This window comes from Solanum tuberosum, unplaced genomic scaffold (assembly GCF_000226075.1).
Source record: "Solanum tuberosum cultivar DM 1-3 516 R44 unplaced genomic scaffold, SolTub_3.0 scf00222, whole genome shotgun sequence".
In the NCBI taxonomy this organism is placed as follows: Eukaryota; Viridiplantae; Streptophyta; class Magnoliopsida; order Solanales; family Solanaceae; genus Solanum; species Solanum tuberosum.
In genome coordinates this window covers 593,875-604,073 of record NW_006239147.1, presented here as the reverse complement: position 1 = coordinate 604,073, position 10,199 = coordinate 593,875, and the positions used below count along the sequence as shown (strand labels likewise).

The 10,199-nt window shown below is 31.2% G+C and overlaps 1 protein-coding gene across 1 annotated transcript in view; it reads left to right on the top strand.

Annotated features, from left to right (window-relative positions):
• The window catches only part of LOC107062384 (putative late blight resistance protein homolog R1B-12), a 14,825-nt gene that overhangs the window by 2,088 nt on the left and 2,538 nt on the right, over window positions 1-10,199 (top strand). The gene's annotated exons all lie outside the window — the stretch shown is intronic.

Below are 10,199 nucleotides of genomic sequence, written 5' to 3'. Positions count from 1 at the left end.
ACTTGTGATATACGCTTGGATAATATGAATGCAAGGTTGTGGTGGAGGTTTCCGAATCTTGAAGAACTCGGCCTCAACGTTAAAGTTGTACCTGAGTTTCCGTTGTTTCCCATAGCGGAAGTTCATAGTCACCTTCATTTTCTTACTCTGGAGTTCTCTTTAACAGAATTATTTGATTCAGTTGGATGGGAGAGGTATTGTGTGTTCCCTTCAAATCTTAGGCATTTGGACCTTGCCACCTGTTTCTTGACGGAAGAAATGGTTTTAAACATTGCAAGACTGAAGAAGCTTGAGAGTCTTCAATTATCTATGGGATTTGCTTCTATGAGATATTGTTGGGATGTGACAGATGTGGAGTTTGCTGCACTCAAATACTTGGGATTATTCTTTATGCAGATAGAAGAATGGAAAGCTTCAGAGGAATCGTTTCCTGTGCTTGAGAAGCTAGTTATAAGTGGATGGCCCGGTTTCAAGGAGATCAAGGAGATCCCCCCAAGCTTTGCGGATATTCTAACCCTAAGACGTATTGAACTGTTTGACTGCATGGAGTCTTTAGGGGTTTCAGCTATGAATATCAAAAGAGAGATTGAAGAAAACACAGGATGTGACAGTCTCCAAGTTGTTATAGAAAAGTAAATAAATATATTTAAAAGCACTTCATTGCTGCTCTATTTCCACTTCTTAATTCTACTTCTGTATTGTCGCATTATTATCTGTTTTTTAGGCATAATATATAAACATACCATTTAATTTGATCTGAACTGACAGTTACGTCCTTCGATTTTGGTGTACACAAGTAAACACTTAAATTTATATAATATTGCACAAGTAAACATACACTTTTTGTGACATAATACATGTTCATATAGGTTACAAATTGTCACATATCACGTGTGTATCTACTTGTTCAACTATATTCAAATTTAAATGTCTAGTTATGCACATTCAAAATTGAAAGACATAGATACCAATTGAGGCCAAGTTAATCACACTTTTTTGTTTTATGCCTTAACTTGGAAGCTGAGGTTGCAATTCAACTTCCTATACTGCTAGCCACTTGAGCTGTCGTTTAAACAAGAACTAGTAAAATTATTCGCGCGGAAATTTAATATTACGAAATTTATAAAATAATATTTGAAATCTATCAGTAATTAAAACTAAAATACTATATTATCTTACATATAAGATTACGTAGTAACGAACATTAATAATGTAAAAGAAAATGATAATTATAACATCTTATCATTTATCCTTCAATCAATTATTTTTAATTGATTTTATCCTTTTGCTTTCAGGAAGTGTTACTATTTGATATTTTTGTGGAATCACACGAACATCAACTTGAGATATTAAAATGTTCTAATAAACAAATAATCATTGGTGAAAGGATAAACAAATTTTAAAAGACTGAAAAAAGTGATGTCCATGGTCGGCCAGTCAGTTTTTTTCCAAAAATGTCAAGTTTTCTGTAATTTTCAACAGTTCATCAGGACGGTCCGTCGTCCGATTCACGAGCAGTAGGTAGGTCTCGTAAGTGAGCCCCATGGATCCGGCAAAACGGAGCACCCAAAATTTTCTTCTCAAAAAACTTTATGAGGACCTCCGTAATGAGCTGGGGAACCACCACATATACTCACACCATTTTTGTAACGCATATTTCCGCATTTACATGTTTTTTTATGAATTACTCAAAATCCTCGATTTTTCGTGTGTTATAGCCCATGAATTTGATGCCCCGAAGCACCGAATTTTTTTTTCAAAAAACTTTATAAGAATCTCCGTAATGAGTTGGAGAACCACCACTTATACTCACACCATTTTTAACGCCTATTTCCGCCACCAACTTTCACTACATAAAAAATGAGCTGTAGCGGCAATTAATTAGCAATTGCCGCTAAATATGTATTTTTAGCGGCAATTAACACTCTTTGTATATGTCCCTAAAGGCTTTAGCGACATTGGATCTAATGACACTTAACTAATGTCGGTAAAGACTTTAACACTCTTTATTAATGTGTCTATGTATTGACGCTAAAAGTTGTTTTTGTTGTAGTGTTTATGAGGCCCCGGAGCCCACCAACTTTATATGGGCCTGAAGCCTTTGGTTGATATGGATTGTTAGATCTCTTTGGTTGATATGGAGCCCATGCCACCAGCGATAGATTTAAACGATACAATACAATAAAACTTAAATAACAATCAACACAAACATTACATTTAGACCAACAATACAGTACAACTACCCAAACAAGGTGTGAATTACAACAATACAGTACAACACAAACATTACATTTCCACTTCTTAATTCTACTTTTGTATTGTTACATTATTGTCTGTTTGTTTAGTCATACTAGATGATTCATTGCCCGTGCCAATACATATGACGCGACAATAGTTGGGAATATTTATAAGGCGAGAATAGTTAGGAAGAAGCCCTCGATACATCAAAGTTACTGGTTTCATAAACGAACATACATATGTGTATCGATTCTCCATTCAGTCTAAACTTTTGAGGATCAATCGAAACTACGAATTTGCAATGAATGGATATCTGAACTCCCTCTTGATTCAGATAAAATATAGCCAATGTCGTCATTGTACCAACCTAAGAAAACATGGTCTTCCAGCATGTGGTTAAAATAGAAAATGTCTATAGTATTTTTGTGTTGTCTTACACATAGTGATTGCGAAGCAACAATAGTACTAAACCACCAAACTTACACATAAGAATAATTTGATAATAGACAAGTAATATGCCGTTGATATTGCTGAAGAAGTTGCAAAAAAAAATGCCAACCAGTTGAAAATCCTTTAGTGCGTGTTTCACTTCTAAGTTGTAAACGATTAAGCACACAGCAACATAAACATCTAAAATAACAATGAAAGCACAAGTCTTTGTCAATATTTTCACAATTCGAAACTAACTTATGAATATGTAGAGTCAATTTAAATAGCTATTTGTTCCGTCCTGTTTTGTACCGTCATATTCCTCAAATTTGGTGTGTTAAAGCCACAATTAGTCTAGTATACAATATTCTCACTGTCCAATTCAGTCGCTTGTGTGTGTAAATCAATAGCTTGTGAATACTTGTACCCTGACATACATTAAAATTGAAAATATACTTACTATTTAGGAATATGCATAACGCCGGCCAACGAAAGGAACTATAAAAACTCGTCAAGATTAACACTCCAAGTCTCTTAATTATTAACAATTAACAAAGTGTAAAAGCTCTTATGAACTTACTAATGAGTTGTTTTACCATATGTAAATTACAACCCTCCACAAAAAAATGTTCAAGAATACAAAACAATTTTGAGAGGACAAAAGACTGCCTTAAAATTGCAACAGTACTTGGAGAAATTGAAGATAAAAATCGGTGGAAGCGATGGAAGTCAGTAGTTGGAGAAGCTTGAGTAGATGAAACGTTGAGGACATCAATTTATTTACTTTTTCGTGGTTCTCTCAATATTCATTTTTCCTCTTTTAATTCAAGTGACATTCAAACTTCATCAGCCCATATATATCTAAAACTAAATTTAGAAAAAAACAGATGAAAAATTGAAACCAAAAAACCGTGGGGGAGAAGCAAGTGAAGATGGCAAATTAAGAAATCGAAGCCAAAAATTGAAGAGAGACCTAGAAAATTGAACTGATAATTATGTCCTTCAATTTAGGACGTAAATATTTTTTTCTCAATGATATAAAGTGAAGCAAAATAATTTTTACGAGATAAACTCAAAGTTGGATAATCACCAACCTGACTCGAGTCAACTTTTTATGTCACTATTCATATAGACAAAATCAAACTCTTATTGACGAGAGCAACAAAACTTAAGCTAATCCATTTATGTAACTCCACCAAGAATTTACTTTGTTACAGATTTTCGCAACAAATAATATTTATATATTTAATAAATTTCTCAATATAAACATAAAAAAGTCATTAGATTCTCGAGAACCCGCATTTGATACCTTATATAGATCCATACTTGTATATAAGTGCAAAAGAAAAATATTTAGTGCGCGTATCATGTGGTTAAAAACTTCATTAGAACTGATCTTAAAAATCAATCATGCACATTAAAGAATTAAGATTAAGAGTTTCAAATTAGCTTAAGTTCATATCTAACGGAGTATATAACATTTAAACCTAGCTCACATTAACAACTCTAATTGTGATACCTGTTTCTTCATTTCATTAGAAGAAAATAAATTTCAGTTCTTGATCAAATAAATAATTAAAAAAGTGCGTAGTAATAAATTTATGACTCACTCTATGTTAAACCATTTTTATCTTATTATTTCCAATTATTGCTTAAAAGTAAATCTTTCTATGATTATAGATCGAACAATCATCTAGCATTTGGAAAAAAATATTATTAATATATACGAAATAGAGTAACTTTATCCATCATTTGAGAAGTGTTCTATTCGTAACTTTGCCTTTAGCCAAATGACTCAAATATGTTTTTAATTGGCTAACAGACTCTAGTTCCCCTTTTTAAAAAGGGAAAAAGACCTATTTTTATAACTACGATATATCAATTCTAAATAACAAAATTGATAAATTTATTAAATCCTTTTTCTATTTAAAAAATGTATTCACCAATTTTAAAAATTCAAATTATACGTCCAAATATTTAATAAATCAAACTCCACCAACCGTCCCACACCATTTTAAGATGTAAAATAATTTTTAAGTGATAAACTGAAAGTTGGATGATCACCAACCTTACTCAAGTCAACTTTGTGATGCCACTATACATTTATACATGTGAACATGTGAGTTTATTATTCTAAATTATTGCTGAAAACCAAGTTTTACCATAATCTTATTATTCAAACACCATCAACAAATTATTAATGACATGTATCATGCATGCTCAAAGAAATCTTCAATCATAATTCATTAGGCTAGACAGAAAAGAGTTGTGACTCATTTTGACAAAAACTCTTGTCATAAATGTATTACATGTGTTTAATGGAAATCGAACTCTCATAGAGGAGAGCAATAAACCTTAAGCTAATCCAATTTTGCTACAAGACCAAAAGCTTACTAATTTATTACTGATTTTCATGATAAATAATATTAATATATTTAATAAATTTATTAAAAAATGATCTTCTTTCTTTTTAATATTTTTAAAAAAAAAAAAATTTCTTTTTTGGCAACACTTTAATTTCAATTCTTCAATGGAGAAGGAGGAACCAAAGAAAAAGCATACGTTTGAGCTCCCAAATTTCCTGTTAGTTTACTTTCCTAAATGTTTTAGTTGGATTGTGTAGGATTTGACCTTTGGTCTTTTGCTTATTTGTTTTTTGATTTAATTAATTTTCTTCTTTTGCACGTATAAGGAGTAAGATTAGTTGAATGTGGGGCCTGATTAGAGAAATATAAGGAAAGAAAATCAATTATATTAGGATAAATGTTATGAAACTATATAAAACAATGAGAAGAAGAAATTAGGGAGAAGAGAGAAGAGTTCTTATTTCTCTTGAATGATATTTAGGGATCCACATATTTGATTTACAATGAAAGAAAACCCTTTATTTATATGGGAAACCTAACTTGGTCCCAAGTAGGATTCCTAACCATATCCTAAAAGGACTCCACATAATTAGACATTCACTATAATACAAATATGTTTATAACACTCCCCTTGAATATCGGTAGATTATGTGCCTCGTTAAAATCTTACTAGATAAAACCCAGTGGGAAAAAAATCTAGTGAAGGAAAAAGAGTACACATATCTAATAATACGCATTATGGATGCCTCATTAAAAACCTCACAAGGAAAATCCAATGGGACAAAACCTTGTGAGGGAAAAAGAGTACATCACGTATTAACTCCCCTTAATGAGAACAACAATCCAGAGACTTGAATCTTCATTTTTCAAGCTTGTGCACCACCTTCTTGAAAGTTGTAGTTGGTAGAGACTTGATGAATAAATCAACGATAGTATTACTTGAACAAACCTGTTGCATGTTGATATCACCATTCTTGGGAGCTCATGAGTGTAGAAAAGTTTTGACGAAATATGCTTCCTTCTATCTCCTTTTATGAATCATGCCTTTAATGTCAAAGATTTCTGCAAGTTCCTTACTTCAACTTCTTTAAGAAAATAATCTATTGCCTTTTGAAAACTCTTCAAGAGTTTCAATTCAAGTCATCAACGTGCATAACAATACAAAAGATTCTTGATTGTTTTAATCTATATATGAGGATTATAAGCAAGTTTTTCAAAAACTTGTATATGCTTTAGATTTCGAACCCATCCGATATTTTCATATCAATTTTGTCAAGTGACAATATTCAATATTAAATGTATGACATCTTCTAGTGCCTAGATTGCAAGTTAAATAAGCTTTACACTTACCAAGATGCATCATTCCACTTTTCACTTGATAATTATTTCTACACCAGCATGTTTTAATAGACGTAGAATTCATATCCTCATAATCTTTTACAATATTGCGCTATGTTGTATCAAAGATATCGTCGACGAACTATCACTTTGTATTGGCTCACAATACGACATAACTTATTGAGATCTCATGACTTTATTATATTCAGGTAGCTACCCCTCTCATGAGGTTTCATGAAGTGTTATGTTGTAAACTCTTCAAGAGCACATTGCCTCCTTATTATGATCATTTTGATTCTTTGATCCTCCCCTTTTTTCAAGGATTATTTTATTTAGAATTGATTACTCTATCATGCTTCATGCATGTCGTAGACTCTATCCTTGAGGGACATTCAATATGAGTATTTACAACTCTTTCTGTTGCTTCTAATCTCCCCCTTATGTTAGACAAACTAACATATATCTCAATCTTTTGGAGAATCTATCTTTGTGCATCATTGTATATTCATTGATTATTTATTACATATCAAATTAATCAGATGAAAAATATTTGGTCCTGACCATAAATCAATTGAAAGAAAATTTGATCATAATTTATTGATCTGATGCGTACAATTACTTTTGTATGCGGTATCACATGAAGCTATATTTTCATAAGCAATGATTTCGCTATCTGAGACATTTAATGTCACATCATCTTGAATATTTATCAATATTATCAAGATGAATTATCTTGAGTTCATATTATGAAAGTTGTTGTGCTCTTAACTCTATTATCTTGCACAAATAATTATGCGAATGTCAATCTATAAGTTGACAACAAACACACATGTGATTATTATAGATGCATCGCTTTATCATTCACATGATAGGTGAACGGGCCTATATTCACCTTTTATACTTTCAAAATTTAGAGATTTAGTCTAAACATTAGTTGATCCAATCAACTTGTCATGAGAACAAACAACAAAAAGAATTCTTGAAGAATCTTCTAGTTCTTCAATGTATGTCTATTACTTAGTATGCACATATTTGGGATGACCAAATTATTCATGCCAACTAATAAAATTATTAGTACTTGTAAACTCCAAGTTTACTATGCCATGTGCCTTTTGCTTTAGTAAATTTCTGATTTATTTATATTAGAAAATTTCAATTTTATTACTCTGAGAGTAATTTGTAAATTTATTTTTTCTTAGTTATTCTACCCCTTCTAAGGGTGAGTCGTGATCCCATCACGATAAAATGTGTATCCGTATTGATAAGCTTTATTTTACACTATCACATTCACTTTAGTATTGAGTATATTCAATCTCAATCGATAAACATTAATCATTAAATGTTTGGAATGAAAACTCTACATTATTATCAAGGCGAATGGACTTAATCTGATTATCAGAAAACTGTGTCACTAATCATATTATTTGTGCCAGTAATTTTGCAAACCCCAAGTTGCGAGATGACAATAGGCACATATGAGACCATATAGAAGGATCATCTATTAGGGCCATGAAGTATCTAAACAACCCACTAGGTGAGTGAATAGGTCCACAAATATCCCTATGTATACGTTCCAAGAACGCATGAGATTCAATCTCAACTTTCATTGATGATGTCCTCACAATCAACTTACTTGATAACAAACAGTATAAAAAAATTCACCATTTAAAAGAATCTTTAGGTCTTTGATGGATGTCCCTTTGAATCTTCTATAATTCGTTTCATCATTATAGACCCATGATGTCCCAGACGATCATGTCAAAGTACTAAATTATTGAAATTAGCAAACTTATTTACCATAAAATGTGCCTCTATTGCACTAATTATTATCCAATACAAATCAGAAGATAAAGTAGAGAATTTTTCAATGAAACATGTCTCCCTAGAAACATTCTTGTTGATACCACGTCCACTATCAAGGGTCGGGACTTTTTCCACACCTAGCATGGTGGGCAATGAGCATACACCTCATTCACTTCATAGAATGGATCTGTATGTATTAAACATTTCAAAGTTGTCATTCTTTATGAATGGAACACAATCATCTGAGCATATCATGTTATGATAGCTTTAGCACCTCATATCATGTTTATGTGCATTATTCAATCGCTTGTCTTCTTTCAGATATATTATGCACTACTACCACATTCACTTTTAGGGAATGAAGTGGTTTCAATTGAATAGGTTTCATGACTAATTTTCATCAAAAACATATTATTTTTCTTTAGTCATCATTATATCATCAATACAGTGCATTGTGACTCAAACTCAATGTCTTATCCATATAAAGAGATTTTAGGCCATAAATCGTGAGACTTGAACTCAACATTTTAAACATATCATGGTGCATCAAGACTTGAACTTGATGTCTTACCTCCTATTGGTGCGATTAGAGATGAATCCATCGCCTTACCCTTTTTTGCGATTGAACATGAGTCCATCGTCTTACTCTTTTAGTTTATGGAATAGATCGATTAGAATTGAACCCAAAAGTTTATCATGATAGTGCATCAAGGCTCTAATTGTGCAAAACTGAGATTGTTGATTTATTATAATCAACATTAGTATTTAATAGTTAAAGCTAAATAGAACACATACCTTCTATTCAAATACCTGTAAATAATTGGTGATTTGCCGTTAATAGCTTAACCAATTAGCTAAATATCTCATGATATCACCACAATTCCACAACTACAGATAAAGAATACCATTAAATATTCATAAAACAATATTTAAGCTAGATAAATCAAGTAAGAATAACAAAAGGATTATTAGACTCAATAATATCCAAACATAGGAGCAGTAATCTTAATGATTGATATGCCCTTCTCTTTTCCTTGAGAAGGTTTAGTTCATGTGCACGTCTTTCTCCTTTCTTTAGATGGTAGAGTCTCGTGTTGATAACGTGTTAAGAAACTATATAAAACAATGAGAAGAAGAAATTAGGGAGAAGAGAGAGGAGTTCTTATTTCTCTTGAATGATATTTAAGGATCCATAGATCTGATTTACAATGAAGGAAACCCTTTATTTATAGGGCAAACCTAACTTGGTCCCAAGTAGGACTCCTAACCATATCCTAAAAGGACTCCACATAATTAGACATTCACTATAATACAAATATGTTTATAACAATACATTTTATTTCCTAAAATATTGACATTTTCAATAATTATTTTAAAGTGTAAATGTTTTTAATAATTATGTTAGGGAGTTTGACTAATTTGCTAATTTAATTTAACTTTTCACATGACATGTTTAACAATTAAAATCGTAAAATTAAAAAATATTTTAATACATTTAACATAACTTTGATTGAAAACAATAAAAAGTCTTCTTTATTTTTTTAATAGGGTATGATATCAAGTCAAATGTCAGACTAATGTAAGTTAAATAATAGAGCATAAACAAAGTTATCTTTTCCGATCGGAAACGTGGGGTTCAATAAATACAGTCTACAGCTGTTGATTGGGAGTTTAAAATAATATGTATTTATTTATTTGTTTAATCAACAATTATTTATATCATTCAAGTCCACCATCTCCTTCCTCTATATTTTTCTCAGTTTCCATTTCTCTGAACACAAAAGCATCAAATGAAGCAATCTTCTCAATAACCCAAGCAAGGTCAGATTTCTAAATTGTTTTATTTTTTATCATACATTTTACTCTATTTTCTTCACATCATTATTCATTACTATTCTTTAATCAGTTTTTTCGTTGTTATTTTTACCTTTTATTTTATTTATCTGCTTCTCTACTTATTTACTAGGCATTTTGTTCCATTCAGAAGTTAAATTTTAGAGTTGTTAAACTAAATTAGAAATTACA